This window comes from Saccopteryx leptura, chromosome 4 (assembly GCF_036850995.1).
Source record: "Saccopteryx leptura isolate mSacLep1 chromosome 4, mSacLep1_pri_phased_curated, whole genome shotgun sequence".
NCBI lineage: Eukaryota > Metazoa > Chordata > Mammalia > Chiroptera > Emballonuridae > Saccopteryx > Saccopteryx leptura.
This window is the reverse complement of record NC_089506.1, coordinates 4,951,926-4,973,441: the sequence shown is the minus strand read 5'-3', so window position 1 is coordinate 4,973,441 and position 21,516 is coordinate 4,951,926. Positions and strand designations below refer to the sequence as shown.

General features: G+C 45.8%; 2 long non-coding RNA genes across 2 annotated transcripts in view; both read right to left on the bottom strand.

The window, feature by feature from the left end:
• Positions 1–21,516, bottom strand: part of LOC136402588 (uncharacterized) — an 83,516-nt gene that overhangs the window by 42,485 nt on the left and 19,515 nt on the right. The window lies entirely within an intron of this gene.
• On the bottom strand, positions 19,558–20,381 carry LOC136404025 (uncharacterized). Its single transcript, XR_010751216.1, has 2 exons — positions 20,172–20,381; positions 19,558–19,793 (listed from the first exon to the last, which is right to left on the bottom strand). It is a non-coding gene; the product is annotated as an uncharacterized lncRNA (long non-coding RNA).

The following is a 21,516-nucleotide window of genomic DNA, read 5'->3' as shown; positions in this document are numbered from 1 at the left end:
GTGTCACATTCTCTACCCCGCCCCCATCCTCCTCTCCCCTAGTGATGCCTGCTTCTTTCCAACCACCACTCACCTCAGAATGTGAGCTTGGACTCCACACCCCTCTGACAGGTCCTCTGATGGGGTCAGACCCTGTAGCACATGGGCAGGTGTCACCTGAAGCTTCTCGAGCAACGCGTTCCTCTTCTATGAAGGAGATGGCCATGTCCTGGTCCTCGGTCTCAGGCTGGTCCTGGGTGGCACCTGGTCAGCTGTCTCCCACAGGGGCTCAGCCCGGGCCTGGAAGGCCAGGAGGAGCAGGGCAGTGAGGAGGGTGAGTGTCCTCATGGCTGAGAGTCCCTGGAAGAGTGGGTCCAGTGGGAGGGCAGAGTGAGTGGTGGAGAGGGTAGAGCCAGCCTGCTCTTATTGTGGGGTGGGCGGGGCTCAGTGACACCGCAGTGAGGGCAGTGGGGCCACTGGCTGGACTGGGGCCAGGGCCACCGGGCCTCCCTGTCTCTGATGCTTCAATCCCTGCCCCTTCATGGCAGCACTTATCCATGGGCTCCGTGTCCCCACTTCCTTCATGTTGATAGTGATGATGAGGACCTGGTGTGTGTTCTGTGTGCCATCTGCTTGGGTATTTACCTTCTAGTGTTCAAAGAGGACAAAGAATAGAGATCTAATTCAGTGAGCACAGGGAACAATGTTCTTTTGTGTCTGATGTTTGGCCCTGCTCATTTTTGGAAGCCCCAACCCTTACACCAAACCTTACATCAACCCAATGTAGTGAAGTGTCTTTTCTTCAAGCTCAGGGTCATCACTTCCCCCTGGGAGAGGTTTTCAGGTCCTGGGTGGACAGGCTCCTGAAGTGGAGGCAAAGGAGGCACAGACTGTGGTGAAGTGATCACCGTGGGACATGAACGAAGGAGTTGGTCAAAGTTAAGCTGAAAGACAGATTCCTTTCCAGAAGTCAGTAGGATTTAAGCATGTCATATAATGACTTGTGTCCTTTGGAAAAATAGGTGACACAACCAAGTTCTTGCTACCTGCCTCTGAAAGTTCTTATGTTTTAAAGTAAAAAAGTAATTCTTGCTCTAAAAAGAAAATTCAAAATGGCGCTGAGTGATGAGTGAGACTGTCGGTCCCCCTCCCTGCACCAGCCCTCTACCCGCTCTGCAGGGGCCACCAGGGTCCCCGTGTTCTGAGTGTCCTTCCTCACCCCAGGCAGTACCCGAACACTGTTCCAGCAGCGCTCACAGGACCATGTCCCTGTGTGAATGGTGTTGTAACATCCTAGAGTTTCTTTCTTTCTTTCTTTCTTTCTTTCTTTCTTTCTTTCTTTCTTTCTTTCTTTCTTTCTTTTTCCTTTCTTCCTCCCTTCCTTCCTTCCATCCTTTCCTCCTCCCTTCGTCCCTTTGCTCTTTCTCTGTTTATTTCTTTTTCTTTCTTTCTTCTTTTCTTCTTTTCTTTCCTCCTCCCTCCCTCCCTTCCTCTCTCTTTCTCTCCTTCCCACACTCCATCCCTCCCTCACTCCCTCCATCCCTTCCTCCCTTCCTTCCTTCTTTCCTTCCTTCCTTCCTCTTTTAACTGTTTTATTCTTTTTTCCTTCCTTTTTACTTTCCTTCCTTCCTCCCTCCCTCCCCCCCTTCCTTCCTTCCTTCCTTCCTTCCTTCCTTCCTTCCTTCCTTCCTTCTTTTCTTCCTTTTCTTCCTCCTTTACATTTTTCCTTCCTTTCCTCCAGAGGACGAGATATACTAAGGGCCTTCCTTCCTTTCTTCCTTGCAGAGGATGGGAAATAGTGAGATAGATTTCTGCATGCCCCCCCCCCCACTGAGATCCAACTGGAAACATCATCAGATGCTTGAGGACTGAGCTGTTTTTAGCACCTGAGGCTGATGTGCTCCAACAGAGCTAACCTCAGCGCCAGTGCTGACACTCAAACCAATTGAGCCACTGGCTACAGGAGTGGAAGACAGAGAGAAGCAGATGGTCACTTCCCCTGTGTTCCCTTACAGGGGATTGAACCCAAGAAGTCCATACACTGGGCCAACGCTCTATCCACTGAGTTACAGTCCAGGGCCGACAGAGTACTTTCATGAGCAGTGAGGTTAGGGCGTCACACTCAGATGGAAGTTTTTCTTTTCTTGCACAGGGAGCTTGAGGCTTTCTTCCCAGAACAAACGTTCTCGGTCTCTCTACAGGTCAGTGGCACGGTGACATGCACGGCTTCTGTGACTCCAGCGTGAGCGTCAGCCTGCGGAGGAAGAAGAAGTGCACACTCCACATGCCAGGGTTGTGCCCGGGGGGAGCTTCTGTTGGGAGAGAACAAGTGAGCCGAGGCTTTCTCCTTCCAGGTAGCGGCCCTGCGCTAAGTACACTGAAGAGTTCACGTGTAGCATGTCTACTCTGAATTCATTCTAAAGGCCGAGTCCACATGATTCTCTGTTCTTTATTCACTGGTTCATTTACTTTGCTGCCACCTGCTGACCACCTGCCTTGTGCTGGGAACAGTAGAGGCAGCTGGAGGGTGTGGATTCTTCTGCTAAGACACACACTGATGTGAATATTTTATTCAAGTTTGGTGCATTTGGAATGTCTTCCCATGGAGGTTATTATGAGCTGAGTCTTAAATAAAATGAGGATGACTCAGCCAGGGAGAGTTACAGGTGAAAGTGGCTCATGTGTTCTGATAAGAAGGGGACAGCACATGCAAGGACACCATGTCAGAACCACGACTTCCATCAGGTGAGGGGTGGGCTGTGATGAGAGATGAAGGCAGAGGACGTGTGGTCCATGGATGGAGGACTTGAGACCTGAGAGAAAATTTATCCTTGTCTTTACAGCTGCAGGGGAACATTGAAGAATGTAGAATGAAGGCGTGAAGGAGAGACGGAGAAGCTGGAAATCCACAGGCAATTTCAGATAAAATGCAATAACTGAAGTGTCAATGACTGAGGTGAAAAAGTGGGAATTCAGGCATTGACAAAGACATCAACCGGAAGTTAGTTTTTAAACACCTGGGAGAGGAAGCGTGAGGAGCAGGTGCTTGAAGGTGGAAAGTGAGGAAGAAGATGGTTTCCATTCTGTTTGACTCATCGGGTGATGGAGGTTCCAGGAGTGGGGTCCCTGCCGAGAGGTTGAAGGAGAGGTCAAGAATGGAGAGAGTGATTCATGAGACATTAGGATGGACATGGGCCAGGCTTCCGGCAGAGACAGAGGAGCAGTGGAGGTGAGAGAGGACTGGACGGAGGAGATGCCACGAAGCCCCCGGATGGAGACACAGCCTATGGGAGCTTCCTGTTTCCATTCTGACGACACCATAGTCAATTCAAAGTTGCCAAAGACCTCTGAGGTGACAGCCATTCTGATGACCACACCAACCCTGAGGTCTATTACAATGATCATGTCTACCTTAACAATTAATTGGATTTATTAGACTTATTAATTATTTTAACTCAATAATTAAAGTTATTAGAGTATTACATTATCTAGGCCATTAAATATTATCGTTTGGCGTTTGATAGTCCAACCTCCTCAAGAACATCAATGTTGGGATTTCCCATTGTCCCAGATTATAGACGACAAGCACTTTGGAACTTTCCACGCATTTGGGGCTCCCCTCACTAATGAGTTGTTTAATGTGTTTGTCTGGGAAGAGATCGTCCTCTGAGCCCTTGCAGGGGTCAGTCAGAGTGAACCTCTGTGCTCACAGGTGATGAATCAATTGCAACATCCCATCCTATGTCTTTCGATTCTTTCTCTGAGGTAAATTTCAGATACCCTGACAGCTCAAATTTCTTTATCCTGTCACTAAATTAATGTTTAAGTCAACCAAGCATCCTTCCAAACCACTCCTAGCAGCCTTAGCTAAATTTTTTAAGCCAGAATCACTGATTTCTACATACACAACCATATATTGGCCCAGTCCAATGCTCTGTTGTCTCCTTTCTGTTCTAACACTCTCAGGATGATTTCAAACAATACATGAATTGGGCCAAGATTTGCAAAACCTTGCAATTCTTTTGGCGTGCACAGCACCTCTTCACAGTGAGTGAGACCTGCAGTCTTTCAGACTGTTGTCTAGCCATGTACAGGCGTCCCCAAACTATGGCCTGTGCACTGCATGTGGCCCCCTGAGGTCATATATCTGGCCCCCCCACCGCACTTCCAGAAGGGGCATCTCTTTCATTGGTGGTCAGTGAGAGGAGCACTGTATGTGGCGGCCTTCCAACGGTCTGAGGGACAGTGAACTGACCCCCTGTGTAAAAAGTTTGAGGACCCCATTCTAGATGCAGTGAGGCACTGACCAGGTGTGTCTTCAGAAACACCCTACATCTCCTCAGCTGAGGCTTCTGCACCAGGTAAGGTCATTACAGAGACTTCTGCAGGCTAATATCCTTAGCCTGAGGAGGAGGCTTCCATCAGCACACAATGCAAAGAACTGGGAGTTCAAGGTATGTACAATTATCAAAATTTACCCAAGTGTCCCCATTCCAGCTTCAGGTCCCACTCCTCCTTGATAAGCTCTGTGTGTTTGACATCACACTTGACAAGGCTATAAATTTCACTTGGATTGTAAATCAGCTGTCTACATAGTAAATGTTGAGCCTAGTTTATCATGAACATAAACTTCGCCGTGACAAGCATTAAGACCTTCGGTTGTGGCCGACAGAGAAGCTGTCTGTTTCTCGGACCTTGTTTGGCCAGGAGAGCAATGGATGGGGCACCAGGGTCCTGAGGGCTGAGGGGAGGAAGGAAGCTGGTGATTTCCCCTTTATAGATTTTCCTCTAATTCATCTGTTTTCACCTCAGAGCCTCATTGACACCTTAGCCCAGCCCAGGGTTCCAAGTCCACAACCTTTCTGGTGCAGCCTTTCTGAAAGTAAACTGTCCACCATCAATGGAGGTGGGGAGAGAGCGGGGTGAGCTGGGGAAGGGAACCCGGGGTCAGACTCCTCCTTGTTCAGACTCTCAGTCCCTTCCACGTGATTTCAACCTCACTGTCTCCTGCTCGCTGGTCCCTGTTAAATACTGTGTGACTAGTACAGGGTTTCTCCACACCTGCGTCCAGTTTCCCCTATTGTTAGCATCGTGTGTGACCATGATATGTGTCACAAATCATCACGCAACGTTGATACATCATTATGAACTAAATCCCACACTTTATTTGGGTTTTATTCATTATCATCCATATCCTTTTTTATTTTTTCTTTCCTAAACTCGCATCCAGGCTGCCCTGTTACATTTAGTCATGATGTTCCCTTAATCTCTGGGCTCTGTCTCAGGCTTTCCTTGTTGTAAAAGACCTTGGCAATTTTGAGGAATACCATTAGGAGAGTTCATAGGATAACCTGTGATGTATGATGGCCTAATGTATGTCTATATAATTTTATGATAAGTCTGGGTGATAGGATTTTGGGTTGAATATCATAGAGATGAAGTGTTCTCCTCAGCACATCAATATGAGAGAACAGTACACGCTGTCAGCATGTCTTATTACCGATGCTGGAAACCTTGACCGTCCAGCTGGAGGTGGTATTTCTCCACTGGGCAGGTGTCCTCTTCCCTCATGCATGCTGTCCTCTTTGAAAGGAAGTCATCAGCAGAGGTGTAGAGTTATCCTCCACCTCTTTGAGGGGAGCATCGATGGACATTACTTAAAGATTTTCTTTTCTTCTATTTGTTGAATCCTTCATGTATTATCACAATGGACTTACAGATATTTTATACCTTTATTGATCATCCAATACTACGTCATTTTTTTAACAAATTATATTTCATTGTCCATGGGGGGGTTGGAGGGGAGCTTTCAGTGGGCTCTGTGTCCTTTTTCTTACCCCCAACATGTTTGTGCATTTTACTACATTTTGGCATCTCATCCAAATACTTTTGCAAGATGGCCAGTCTCTTGGCTGAGGCGGTTCTTGCTAAATTCTTCTCTGCAAAGCTATAGTTTCTTTTTGAAATTACTAACTTGGACATATTTTGAGATTACGCAGATATTTTATTTCTGTTTTTTAAAGAATGGCAGATCTTGTCTGAAATGATAAGTTTGGTGTTCTGAGGTTGATTTTGTATTTTTCTATCAGGTCTTTGTCTGCTCACGGCCGTTTTTGTGCAATGAAATGTCATCTCTTTTCCATTACTCATCTCAGTGTGGACACATGGCACTTTCTTTTATCTCTGGGTTAGACGTTCATACTTTCATACTTTTTTGTTTTCATAAAAGTTTTCAACCCTGGCTGGTGGCTCAGTGGATAGAGCAGCTGCCCAGCATATGGATGTCCTGGGTTCATTTCCCGGTCAGGACACACAGGTCAAGTGACCATCTGCTTCTTCCATCCTCCCTCTCCCCCTTCTTTCTCTCTTTGCTCCCTGCAGCCAGTGAGTCAAATGGTTTGAGTGTTGGCTCAGGCACTGAGGATAGCTCCGTTGATCAGAGCATTGGCCTCAACATTAAAAATAGCTCTGGATTCAAGCTTTTACCCCAGATAAGGTTGCCAAGTGGATCCCAGTTGGGGTATGTGAGGGAGTCTGATTCACTCTCTCCCCTTCTCTCACCTTAAAAAAATTGTTTCAACTTTGGTCATTGGGAGCTCTTTAACATATTCTTTATGAAATTTCAACATAGTGAGCTACAGTTTGGGGGAACATTTTTTTCCTTGCTGGCACTAGAAGATACTCCAGATTCATTTTGAATTTCCCTTCACCTTTTCAGAAGTCAGTCAGTTCTTTAAGGATCCCTAGTTCCATTTACTGAAAAATATAGAACAAGTTTTCAAATTTATGTCAGATTTCTTCTCTACCACCGTTAGTGTGGTCATATGATTAAACATAACTCAATTTTATTTGTTACAATATGCATCCCATTTTAAACCTACATCAATTTGAAATATTTAAAAATTTACATACACTAAAATCCAAGCTTTGTGGTATAGTGTTCTAAGTGTCATCGCATGAATCAGTCATTCATTCCTTTTCATTGCAAAATAGTATTCCATTATACAGTGTACCAACATTAATTTGCTAGTTGAAGGACATCTTTATTGTTTCCCATATTTTGGGTAATTATGAGTAAAGCTGCTATAAACATTTTCATACCAGCTTTTATGTGAACACACATTTTCACTTTGCCAGAGTGATTACCCAGGAGTGGGGTTAATGAATCCTTTGGTAAGCATGTGTGTCACTTTCAGAAGCATTGGTTTCACTTTCCCAACTCTCTTCCAAAGCAGACTTAGCATTTTGCATTCCTAGTAGCAGTGTATGGGAGTTTGATCTGATAGAAGAAGAAAGTCACTCAGCAGAAATGTGACTAAGAAACTGTACCCTGAGTATTTCAAACTGGGGGCTACTCCTTTACTGCTGAAGGCACCTTTCCCAATCATCTAGTCAAAAGGTTTCAGCTTTGTCATTAAAATTTGCCTGGGCCCAAAACGATTTCATGGTTTGTAAGGCAGTAACCGTCAAGGACTCAGGCTAATTTTGAAGGTACCTCTGGAGAGAAGAAGTCATCCCCGTGTCTGTGAGTCTTGGCTCTCTGTGAAACAGTGGGCAGGGTTCTGTAATCCCGAGTTCTGGTTCTATGGGTTGATGTCCAAGTGGTAGCTGAAATCTTCCTGCTCCTCGGCGCCCCTGACTAACTGGTTTCCCGGGATGTTCAGTAATCAACCGAGAGCCACTGCTGGGTACACAGGAGCCCTCAGGGACATGGAAACAAGAACAAACTCTCAAAGACTTTGCAACAAATAATACACACACACCACACGCGCACGTGTGCACACAGACACACACACACACACACACACACAGGTCCTATAAAAGCTCTTCTCCTCAGTCCACCGGTTTATGGACATAGGCAGACAGGTTCCAGGTGCCTCGGAGAACAGCAGTATCAGTCGTGACAGGTGCAGACACTGAGGCCCAGGAGAGGAGACACCTTGCTGGATGTCAGGCACCTACTTAGCGGTTGTAACAGACTCAGGACTGAAATGTCCCCGCAGCCCAGTTCAGTGACCTGTCACATAGGCACACCCTAGAAAACACTGGACACAGGACCCGTATGAGTGGTGGCAACATGTTTATTCTGCAGACGTCAGTGGTGGCGCAACTCCCTGGCTGTGGGGGGACCCTCAATTGCACCCAGAGTCGGCAGCAGTGTCTGTACCGACTCCTGCAGTCCGTGGGCAGGACGGAGCAGTCGTGGGTTCTCTGGTGCCTGCAGGTGCCTCCCATAGTTTTACATTCCACTTTTCTCTTTATTTTTTTATTTCCTGTACAAGAAAGTGTGGTGGGAAAAAGAAAATACAAATAAGAATCAAAGGCATGTTTCACCAAAGCTGCCCGCCTTCATCTTTCTTGCACAGCGAGACCACTTTGCTCTTTTACGATTCTGACGTGGCTGTCACCCCCGCAGAACCTGGCACATGATGACAGATACACAAGGTGGCCAGGCGGGACACAGGACACCCCGTTACATTTGAACTTTCATATAAGGAACAGGAAATCTTTTTGTATAAGTATGTTCCAAGTATTGCATTCATCACAGTCATACTAAGAAACATTGTTGTTTATATTTAATTTAATAAGTGAATTTATTTTGAGTGATTGTTAAATAGTCAATAAAAACTCGGTCTTTGGAGCCAAAACCACTTGAGATTAAATGGAAGCCTTTCCTACATATAGTCCGCATGAGTGGGAGCAAGTTACTTCCGTTCTTCTTCTCAGGTGTGCGACAGGGCTAAGAACACCGCCCCCGTACTTATCCATATTGTGACTGATGAGACAAAATGCAACTAATGAGACAAAAACTCACAGACAGAGAGTATTACAGTGACCAGGTCGAAAGGGCTGTTGGGGTGTTACTGAAAGGTAATGGGGGTCAAGTATATGGCGAATGAAGGAGACTTGACTTTGGGTGGTGGGCACACAATACAATATACAGATGATGTGTACTAGAATTCACACCTGAAACCTCTCTAATTTTATTAACCAATGTCACCCCAACATATTTAAGTAAAAATTAAAAAAGGAAATAAAACGAGTGAGATGAAAAGGTAGGTGCACAACGCAAAGGATTCGTAACTAAAAGAAATTCAGGAGGGAGAGGATCATGAAAAAACAAACAAACTAGAAGTAAAATAATAACTTTTTGAAGTCAAGGGAAAGCTTAGATGCTGGGAAACAGATAACGTGCTACAGTTTTACTAGGATTTCTGAGCTAAGGATAACTATTGAAGGATTTGAGAAGATTCATGCTTGAAAATATGAACTATAAGTTCTCTTGGAAGAGACCACAGAATTGTTAGTGTGGATAAGGAAGAGACTGGTGACAACATGACCCATGGGACAGACAGGAACAGAATTCAATGGTGTGACTCACTCCCATTCAGTTGAGTGGGGAGACACAGTGGGGCAGAAATCCTCATAGAACACAGACGGCACCCCCTCTCCTCAGCCTGAGGGGTGACCTAAGCCCAGTACACCCCAAGTGCAATCATGAAATGGGAGCTTTCACATGACACTGAGCCCAGGACCCTCTGAGGCAGAGGAAGCTGTCAGATGCATCATGGGTGGTCATGGGATTAAATAAATTTTCAGTGAAGAATATTGCAGAGTGCCCTTTGTCTCGGTTATGGGATTTTGGTGTCACCCTTCAGTACTGCACCAGCAGCTGCTGACTCACTTAATCTTCATCTTGGCTCTGAGATTGAGGGAGTCTATCTGGATAAACACATGTTCACTGGAACAGTCTCTGACTTCTCCCTTCAATCAGGAGACTCTGGGACCCTCAGGGGAAAGTTTCAGAGCTAAAGTGCATCTACCCAGAGGGGAACCCTTATGTGTGTTGTGTGAGGGGCTCATGTAGAGAAACAGAGCCCTGCTGACTTGGACAGGACACCCTACAGAGCTCTGGGTTTAAGTCCCAGAGCCTCCCAGGAAAGAGACAGCAGGTGGGGTCAGCATCGGCACGCCCCCTGCCGGCCATGTTGCCCTCCTTCTGGTGGTCAGTGCTCTCCTCTGCTGTCCATGCTACACTGTCTTTGTTTACTTGTCCTTTCACAAAGGGCTGCTCTGTACACCTCTGACTTGGCTCCACCACGTCCACTGGAGGGAGTCACTTCGTCCTGCTCAGCTGTGCCACCCAGAGGGTAACCATTGATGAGGCCGTGTTTCCCCTCACAGACCAGGTCATAAAGGAACGGGACCAAGTCCACTCCCGTAGAGGTTTTATGGGCCAGACGGAGAATTAGCAGGTGACCACATGTTAACCAGGCAGGACAGAGTGAGAAGCATGACGCTAAAGGGAGTGAGGACTCGGGCGGAGCTGAGGAGGGAGGGGTCCCGTCCTTCCTGTGGGGACCAGTGGTGGTGTCCCCGAGGTGGAGGGGCTCCTGTGGGGACCAGGTGAATGGGGCCCCGTGGGAGGGGTGGTGTGGGGCAGGTCAGGGGACGCAGGGCAGGAAAAAGTATGAACCCAGCATACGTCATAGGAGAACACAGGGTGCTCTCAGGGAGCACAGGGGACTCAGATGTGATTTAATTTGATTTACATTTTATATCATTCTGGAGGGCACGTCTCTAATTCCTGAAGGTGACAGGACCCTCTGCTGGTGCATCGCTATTTTCTGCAGCATCTCATTCCCTGGAAATTGCAGTTGCCTATCCGTCTTCTGCCTCCAGAGCAACGGAAGAGCTGGCATATGCCTCTCTATGCCTGCAGGACTGAGCAAGACCTACAGAGAGAACAGAGAAGGCAGAAACATGTCAGAGCCCCTTGGTGGAAGGATTCACATGATCAATGTCCCTTGGACACACCCCCAAGGCTGCAGGTGTTCCGTGACAATGATAAGAGATGAGTGTGTAATATGAGGATCCAGATTTTGGACAGAGACTAGAATGGCTGAGGTTCGACAGGATCATATGTTTCTAGAACCAACACAGTAAAGGGTCTGAGCCGTGGGGAGTGACCAGATGGACGAGAGTCCAAGGCCACTTCAAGTCCTCCAAGTTAGTGACAGTCCCCACAAAGTCTTGCTGAGTCAGGGTCACACGGGTCAGTGGTCTCTGGATCAGACACAGCTGGTGGGTGTGTATTTTATCTCTTTGTTTGTCAGCTAAGGATTTGAGCTGAGCAGCCTCTTTAACATCCAAGAACTGTTTAAGGAGGACTTCACATCGGCGTAACTTACAACTGAAAATGGTGGTCATGTTTCTGGCCCTGAAAACCCTCTGCAACCCGGTCCGGCTCTCACTCTTCCTGGGACGGCCCATGCCGACCCTACTGGGTCCCTCTGCCTTCATTCTTGGCTTCCTGGCCTCCTGCCCTTCCCTGGTTTTGCTCTGTGCTGGAATACAGCTAGGAGGAAAACCGATAAAATGGGCTTTCCGGAATAATTTGTGATGTATTAACTGGTGACCTCATGTCTTAGTCTCACACTACTCCCTCCCTCCTGTCTCCTTTTTTCTTTCATCCTTCTATTCGATCCCTGGAACACTGAGGAGACAGTCAAAGGTCAGCATTGAGTTCAGAGCCACTGGTACAGGCAGCTCCAAGCCCTGAACCAAGAGGAGCCTGGTCAGCACGTGTCCTCGACACCTTCACGCTGAGAAGACAAAGGCACAGTGGTGTCCCCCACTCAGTGTCCCCAAGTCCAGGCTGGCCTTGCTGTTCTCCACAGTTCTCTAGGTCACAGGAAACCCCGCCCATTAGTTTAAAGAGATAGTGACACTGTGCACTTCTGTTTTCAAACGAAATCAGATATGTTTCTTTCTATACGTAAGAAAAGCCACATGACCGAGGTGTCGTCTGTGAGCAGCCCCTCATCTCGGAGGACGGTGAGCAGGTGGCATTTACCAGCTAGCGGGCCCCTTCAGGGGGCTCAGGAAAGGCTGGGAATTGCCCTGCCTGTCCCTGACCCTCCTCCGTGGTGAGAGACAGGGTGCTTGGCTCTCCTGAGCACTTCAGACAGTCTGTCTGGTCTAAAGGTGTGTGTAGACGACAGAAGAGAGCAGGAGAGAGAGAGGAGGAGAGAGGGAGAGACAGAGAGAAGGAGAGACAGGGAAGGAGGGTGGAGAGCTGGGGGCACAGAGGGAGACTATCCCGTCCTGTCCACCTGTCTGTCCCTGGTGTCAGCCCCTCTTACCTGGAACAGCGAACAGGAACACAAGGAACATAGTAAACAGGAGCTGGTAGATCCTCATGGTGACGCCGGTGAGCTGCACAGCTGAGTGGACAGCGAGCTCTGCTTCACTCCTTACAAAGGACCCCAGTTCCCGTAGGGTTCGGTGTGGGCTGCACCTCTGGTGACTTCACAATAATTAAATTGTACATTTTACAATAATGAAATGTACATTTAACCCGTGTGCCATGACAAAGGCCCTGGGGCACCAAGTACACCCAGTCATCCTAATGCAAATCGAGATTGCGAAACCCCAGGGCCCCTGTCCCCTGCCTTGGGACCAGCCCCTATTCCTGTGCTTCTGGGCTCACATGTGGTGTGGATGTGATGTGGGCTGGGCTGTTTCCATGTGGGAACAGACATCCTGGAACGCACTGCCCGCCCCTTGGCACATGGAACAAACCCACACTGTGTTTCTTGAGCACATGGGGACAGTCTCAACCACACTGGGAGCCAGGCCTGTCTCATTCAAGGAACAAGGGGCATAGTGGGCCTGACCTGAACCTCCAAGGTTCCCGTGGATGGTGACATTCACGTAGGAATTTGCAGTGGTGGAATTTAAATACTTACACAACCAGTTCTCTGCTATAATGAACATTTTAAGTATTAAAAAAAGATACACCAAAGGTAGTTTATTATTTCATGCATTTAATATTTTAAAAATAACAATAAAAGAGGTATGAAAAACTAGATTAAGTTATAAGAAAGAGTTCTTTTATACTTGACAAAAGACAATAAATTTGATATTAAAGTTATTTACATATTGATACTTTTTTATTCATTGAGAGGAGAGAATTCATAGAGGTAGATTCTTGAATGCACCTCCAATAGGATCCACCCAGCAAGCTCACTTGGGGAAGATGCTCTGCCCATCTGGGGAGTTGCTCCGTTGCTCAGTAAATGAGCTCTTCTCAGTGCCTGAGGCAGAAGCAATGGAGCCATCCTCAGTGCCTGGGGCCAACTTTCTCAAATTGAGCCATAGCTGCAGGAGAGTCAGAAAGAGAGAGAAAGAACCAAGATGGGGAGGAGTGTAGAAGCAGATGGGGACTTCTCCTGTGTGCCCTGACTGGGAATTGAACAAGGGACATCCACATGCTGGGCTACTGCTGCACCACTGAGCCCACTGGCCAGGGCCCCATTTTGCTTCTAGTTTGGCATCCTCACTTGCAATTCTCTTCACTTTTTTTGAGCATCATTGGCTGTGTGATTTATCCTTAACCATCTTATTGCTGTAGGAGTAAGATCCCATTCCTTTCGAGGTAGGCTGACTAGACTAACAGTCATTTTGTTTGATAGATTAGAAACAGTTAGTTGACTTCTCGACTGTGAATATATTATGTTCATCTTTGAAAAGCCCCTCTCTGACAATAATTTTAGATCTTTAAACACTTTCAGGAATTGCATAGTTTTGGTAATTTTTTAAAATGTTTTCCATGACATATAGATAATAATGCTAATTTGGTAAATAAAAATGTCATTAAAAATGAGCAATTATAATTCAGCTGCTTTCTATGGAACTAGTACATGTTGAATATTCTAATAATATGTGAAGTTGCACAGATGTACATTAAGAAAGAATGAGTAATGTAAATTTGTAATTTCCACATTGGGCAGCTGCCCAGTCACCCAACTTAAAGGGAACCTTGATTACAAAGTGCCATTTTAACAACTGGTTCACCAAACTGAAGTAAAATTAGGTATTGGTATGCAAATAGAATTATTTAAGGAAATTATTATTTGTATCCAAGTGTTGAGTCTGTGCCCAAGTAAATACTAAGAAAAGTAGAAAAATTAAGAAATAGAGAAAGAGGAACATTCCCAGGTGAACATTTAGAAATAGATTTTACTAAAGTAAAGCCTCTGACACAGGAATATAAGTACCTCTTAGTTTTTATTGACACTTTTTCAGGATAGGTAGAAACTTTCTCTACTAGAAATGAGACATCAGGAACAGTTGTTATGAAATTACTATATGAAATGATTCCCAGATTTATCTTGCTTATTAATATTAGGTCTCATAATGGGCCTGCGTTTATATCTAAGGTCTCACAGCTAGCAGGAAATGCACTTAATATTAATTAGAAATTACATTGTGCTCACAGGCCTCATAGTTCTCAAAAATTAAAACAAATTTTGAAAAAAGTCCTGAACAAATTTATTGTAGATACTGGTGAAAAATGAACTAATTTACCCCCCTAGTTCTGCTAAAAGCTATATGCACCCCAAATTCACTCAGTATACAATTGTATTAGCCAGGATATCACCCCTTCTCCCTAAGTTCCCTTACAGACTCCCACATAGACGGTGCAAACATATCCCACCAAACTTTTAAATGAACCCTGAGAAGGACCACATGCCCTGCTCTAGCCATAAAACAGAAGCTGGCTGGTCTATATATAACAGAAGCTTGAGGAACCTCACCATGGGACTCCTCATAATTGAACTTTGGGAAGGGAGGGACACTAAAATCAGGGAGAGGCCAGAGCAGGTCATCTTAAGGTCTGATACGTGTGCTGCTGTTGGTCATACAGAAGGGAAATATAAGTCCCTTTGCTAGAAGGGAAGCTACAAGGTAAATAAAAAAAAATGAATGTGCTTATACCTACCCTTATAGAGTAACCTATAAATAATAGCTACTTAAAGGGAGGACACTTCAAAAAATAAGTATGTTTTTAACAAATTACTGGTTGCCACTACAGATTAAAATTTTTGAAATTAAGAGTTCTGATTAATTATAAAGGGATTGTACAGTTTTAATAATGAAAGGCATAAAGTATAGAGATACTTTAGAAAGAAAAAGAAAGAAAGTTGTTTTGAAAGCTGGTTATTTCTACATAGATAAGAAAGTTCATAAAAGTTACGGGTTATGTATGTTGCAGAAGGTTTGTGCAGGTTGTAGGCCATTTGAGAAAAGGTAAACTCTATCAAACTAATGACAGTCAGAAGTCACTATACCCTTAAACTACAGGGTAATAAAAAGCTAAATCAAGGATTTTATTAAAACATAAATAATAACAATGGGGAATGTAACAAGGTGCTAAGAAACTGTAAAACTGTTAGCAAGAGCAATGCCATTTTGTATGGGTTCTATAATCACCATTTTGAAACTTTTGTATTTTTATAAGTGCAAAGTTGCAAACTGAGGAAACCACAAGTCATACTGTCAGAAAACATATTTTAACATGCCAGAAATTGTGCAGCAGAGACTTCCTGATAAGCTAAATGCTAGTTGTGCTTCTGTAAACTGCTCCTTGTGGTTTATGTGTTTTTAAGCCCTCGACCCTAAGTGTTCACAGCTGCATGACTTGAGTCTCTCACCCCTGCAGCAGCAGTCTTAAAATAAAACTACTTTAAATTGTTCTTTAATTTTGATGTTTTTCTGAAACTTGCAGGTCACTTTACATTTTCTTTTCCTACCTTCCTTCCTTCCTTCCTTCCTTCCTTCCTTCCTTCCTTCCTTCCTTCCTTCCTTCCTTCCTTCTTTCCTCCCTCCCTCCCTCCCTCCCTTTATTCCTCCCTCCGTTCCTTCTTTCCTTCCTTCCTTCCTTCCTTCCTTCCTTCCTTCCTTCCTTCCTTCCTCCCTCCCACCCTCCCTCCCTCCCTTTCTTCCTCCCTCCGTTCCTTCTTTCCTTCCTTCCTTCCTTCCTTCCTTCCTTCCTTTCTTCCTTCCATCCTTCCATCCTTCCTTCCTCCCTCCCTCCATTTCCCCCTCCCTTCCTTCCTTCCCTCATTCCTTCCTTCCTTCCTTCCTTCCTTCCTTCCTTCCTTCCTTTCTTCCTTCCTTCCTTCCTTCCTTTCCTTCTTTCTATTGTTCTTTCTCTCTTTCTTTCTGGTTTTTTTTTATTTTCTTTCCTTCCTTCCTTCCTTCCTTCCTTCCTTCCTTCCTCCCTCCCTCCCTCCCTCCCTCCCTATCTTCCTTCCTTCCTTCCTTCCTTCCTTCCTTCCTTCCTTCCTTCCTTCCTTCCTCCCTCCCTCCCTATCTTCCTTCCTCCCTCCCTTCCTTCCTTCCTTCCTTCCTTCCTTCCTTCCTCCCTCCCTCCCTCCCTCCCTTCCTTCCTTCCTTCCTTCCTTCCTTCCTCCCTCCCTCCCTTTCTTCCTCCCTCCGTTCCTTCTTTCCTTCCTTCCTTCCTTCCTTCCTTCCTTCCTTCCTTCCTTTCTTCCTTCCTTCCTTCTTTCCTTCCTTTCCTTCTTTCTATTGTTCTTTCTCTCTTTCTTTCTGGTTTTTTTTTTATTTTCTTTCCTTCCTTCCTTCCTTCCTTCCTTCCTCCCTCCCTCCCTCCCTCCCTATCTTCCTTCCTTCCTTCCTTCCTTCCTTCCTTCCTTCCTTCCTTCCTTCCTCCCTCCCTCCCTCCCTATCTTCCTTCCTCCCTTCCTTCCTTCCTTCCTCCTTTCCTTCCTTCCTTCCTTCCTTCCTTCCTTCCTTCCTTCCTTCCTTCCTTCCTTCCTTCCTTCCTTCCTTCCTTCCTGTCATCCAAGGCTGGGAGAAGAAAGAGAAACCTTGTCCTGCTCTTGTATTTGCTCTTAATGTGGAATCAAACTGACCACCTCTAAGATCCTGGCTGGCACCGCGATGACCTGAGCTGTCTGACCAGGGCTTAATTTTTTTATTTTAATAGAGAGAAGAAGGGAGAGAGAGGGAGATGGAAGGGAGCACAACGCTGCCCACACACAGGGTAGGCATAAAGTTCCTGTGCTTCCCCATTTTTATCATCTTTTTATTTGCCAGTGGCCCCATGACTCCCCAATGTCCTCATTTCTTCTTCCAAACCTGAATCTGGGCAGCATGACCCAGGCTTCTGTGTAGCTCAGAGTGACCAATAGTCAGAGTTCTGAACTATAAAGTGTAACTCCTGAGAGTTTAACTAATAAAATAATTTTATTAATTAATTAATTTATTAATTTATAATGATATATAGAGAGAGGGAAGACAGAGATGAGAATCACCAATTTGTTGCAGCACTTCTGTTGTTCATTGATTTATATCATACATGCATTGACCCAGGGGCTCACATTAAGCTACTGAATCATTGCTCATGCCAGTGATTTTGAGCTAAAACCAGTGACCTTGGTCTCAGACCAGTGACCTTGGGCTAAAGCCTGTGACCTTTGACCTGAAGCCAATGATCTTGGGCTCAAGCCAGCCGCTTTGGGCTCAAGCCAGCAATCTTGGGATCACTTCTTTGAGTCCAGCTAAGCTGTTTACCCCATTCTAAAGCTGGTGAGTCAGCAGTCAAATTGGCGACCTTAGGGTTTAAAACGTGGGACCTCAGTGTCCCAGGTCAACACTCTGTCTACTGTACCACCACAGTTCAGACAGAATTTTATTATTTTTATACAATAAAATAAAGTGTTTTTACTGAGTGTAGTTGTACAATGCTATTGTTAATATTTTGGTCCATTTCTGTATTTGAAGTAGAACAGGACCTGGAGTTGTGCAGCTCTGTTCTGACCAGGAAGAGGACAGTTACCGGATAAGGATAGTGGAACAGAAAAATGTGAAATGTCCGTCCTGAGACCAAGTTGAGACATGACACCCATGTCCTGTCCTGCCTGCATGCATATTGCTGTGACTCTGGAAAAACACTCCTTACTTTCTGCCCGCCCTGGTAGCTGGGATCCTGGGGCCCTGGTGTGGCTGAAAGCAGTCTGCACCTGGACTGTGAGGTTTGAGATCTTTTCCAATGTGATCCGTAAGATCTCCCTCTGCAATGGGGTCCGGGCTTTGTTTCTGTCACGAGTGTGCAGGGACAACACGTTCCCATGTCTAAGAAGTGCCTGTGTTTGTTTTCTCCGAAGGTCCTTTCTGATTGGCATTGATTCTAAAAAATAAAATAGTTGCCCATTTATTTATGTAAGTTGTTCAGATTCGTTTATAAATCAGGAAATGTCCTCTTCGTCCCAAGTACTGCAGATCATTTCAGAGTGTGTCATTTCCCTTCTGCCTGCCTCTTTCTCTTTCCTGAAGATAATTTGCATTATGATGAGTTTTTTAAAGTTTTGGTAAATTTTGAGTGTTGTCTCTTTCCCACCTTGGTCTGTATGTAAAGCCGTGGTCACATGGTCTCCCACGTGTCAGTGCTCTCGTGTCCTGGTGATGAGAGCTGAGAGGGGTGCTTGGTGAGTCTTGGTGAAGGTTCAGAGTAAAGTGTTTCTCATTTGACCGTTTCAGGGAAAGGTCACCTGAAGTAAAAGTGGCCACAGGGTAAAGAGCACCTAGAAGGTTCTATGAGGACAACACAGCCTCAGGGTGGAATCCAAGGTCGTGGCTTTAGGATGTGTGTGGTGACCGTGGAACAAGGAGAGGGGGCAGAGAGGAGCTTGTCGTCTGGAAATAAGGCTTCTCTGTCTCAGTGGCTTCCCTGCAGCCTCCCTCTCAGCTCAGGACAGAGTGCCTATCCATGGCATTGCTAAAAATATATCGTTTCTTACTAGCTTATATTAGATTCAGGATGGGATTCTTGTAATTAGTAGACTCAGTCTTTTTAACCTGAGATAAAGAACGTTGAGACCAACTGTTTGCTTCGACATGGACTCATTTACCATTTGTGGTGCAAAGGAGGACCACTGAGGTCACAGTCACTGGACATGCTGAGCTTTACCAGTGGCTCTGGGAGTCCCTTTCTCAGTTCATTATTTGAGACCACCGATGCTGGTCAGTATACATTGGTTTTGGTGTAGTTCTTACTTTTCTCTGTTGGTGGCACCCTGATTTTGAGGCCTGGTAGTAAAAGCTGATAGTCCCATGGAAAATGACAGTGCTGGTCAAGGCATGAAAGAATTAAGATCAACTGTTCCACTGGTTATTGGGCTAATCTCACCACTGCTTCCAAGGGGAAATATTTATTTCACTGGTCATTGTGCATGACTCACTATTCTGAATGTCTCATTGCCATTGCTTGAGGCTACAGATGTTAGTTAATATACTGTTTTTTGGGTGTAATTCTTACTTTTTTCTGTTCGTGGCAACCTGAAGCATTAGGTCACTTGATCTTGTTGATACAGCTAGGAATATGCACATGTGACTGAAACACATGCTTATCCTGAGAAAATATACATATCACTGCCCTCTCCCGTCTTAAAATAAAAGAACAGGTAACACAGTCCATTGGAACTGCCTTTCCTGAAGTGAACAATACCTTTTGGTACATTCCAGACACCTTTCTCCTTTCATTTTTTTAATGAATGGATTACATTTTGTTTGTTAAGTTTGTTTTAATTATGTTCATTTTTGATGTTTTTGTTATTGCTGTTTAAATGATCAAATTGTTCATTATTGGCATGGAAAAGCTGGATAACATAATGTAGACCATTCAGGACAGAAATCTCCGTAGAGGTGAGCCACACACATAAGAAAAATGGAGAGAAAAAAAAGAGAGAGAGAGAGAGAGAAACAGTCATTTTAATGCTTGAAGTTTATTCTGGAGAAAGAAAGGAGACCAATGACAGATACAGACACTAAGTACGCTCTCAGGTCTCCAGTGGAGTGTCACAGGGCCCTGGGTCTCGGTCCACAAGCTCAGCCACGACAGCAGAAAGGGTACACACGGCCTCTTGACCTACAGCTTCCAGAGCGACGCTCTCTTCTAGCGCATCTGCGACGTCTGCACACGCAGATCCTTACTCTCCGAAGGGCTGTGGAGGGAAGAGGGATTCAGGTACGTTAGGGACTGACTCAGGGAGCAGAGGCACAGCCAGTATTAAGGACAGCTATTCAAAGGAGACATGTCTACTATGAGAGACCACACCTGCTGGGTCAGGGTGAAAGGTCACGTGTCTGTGTAAATCACAAGCACTGGCTGACTCTGCGTTGGTCACACAGACCCGTGACTGTCTCTGACCCAAGTTTATCACGTTCGTGCTCATTCTCTGCCCTGCTCTCATCCTCCTCTCCCCTCATGGTGCCTGCTTCTCTCCCCCCTCATCCCACCCCCGACCATGAACCTGGACTCCACGCCCCACTGACAGGCCTTCTGATGGGGTCAGACCCTGTAGCACGTGGGGAGATATCACCTGAACCTGCTTGATCGACGCTTTCCACTTCTGAGAAGGAGATGGCCTCGTCCTCGTCCCCCTTCTCAGGCTCATTCTCAGCGGGCACCTGGTCAGTTGTCTCCTCCACGGGCTGAGCCCGGGCCTGGAAGGCCAGGAGGAGCAGGGCAGCGAGGAGGGCGAGGGTCCTCATGACTGAGAGTCACCTAGATGTGCCGGTCAAGTGGGAAGGCAGAGTGAGTGATTGCAAGGGCAGAGCCAGCCTGCACTTATAGTGGGGTGGGCGGGGCTCAGTGACCACAGCACAGTGAGATCCATGAAGCTTCTGTCTGGCATGGGGACAGGGCCAATGGGCATTCCAGCCACTTTGATGCTCCTGTCCCCACCCCTTTTTGGCAGCACGCGACCCTGGGCTCAGTGCCCACACTTGTTAATGTTGATAGTGATGATGAGGACCTGGTGTGTGTTCTGTGTGCCATCTGCTTGGATATTTACCTTCTAATATTCAAAGAGGACAAGGAATCATGCTTCCATTCAGCGAGTACAGAGAACAACATTTTTCTGTGCCTTGTGGGGCCCTGCTCATGTCTGAAGTCCCCAAGACTTAGACCCAACTGTTGTCCCAATGGAGTGGACGATCCAACCTGCAAGTTGAGGGTCATCACTACCCTGTGGTGAAGGTTCTAATATCTTAGGTTATAGGCTCCTGCGGTGGAGGGGACAGTGACTCAGGTTCAGGTGAGGTGAGCACATGGGACACAATGGAAGAAGTCGGTCAGGGTCAAGTCAAAGGAGATGTGTGTTAAAGACGTCATAAAATTTTTGCTCATCACATCAACCATTCACCAGTTACGTCTTTTTATAAATATTGCAAAGACAATAATATTTCCACAGACCCATTATGAGATTTCTGATGTTTTTTCTAAAAGTATTGATTTGGTCCTAGCTGTTCAGCGAAGCGTGTGGATGTCCAAGATTTGACTCCTGTTCAGGGCACACAAAAGAAGCGCCCATCTACTTCTCCACCCCTTCTGCTATTCCTTCTCTCTCTCTCTCTCTCTCTCTCTCTCTCTCTCTCTCTCTCTGTCTCTTTCTTCCACTCCTGCAGCCATGGCTCGATTGGAGTGACTTCACCTTGAGTGCTTAGGATGCCTCCACATCCTCCTCCTCAGGCACTAAAAAGAGCTCAGCTGTTGTGCAAAAGAGCTGCAGCCCCAGGTGGGGAGAGCTTAGAGCCTAGTGGGCGTGCTGGTTGGATTCCAGTCAGGGCACATGCAGGAGTCTGTCTCTGACTCCTGTCCTCTCACCGAATTATATATATATAATTATATATATATAATTATATATATATATATATATATATATA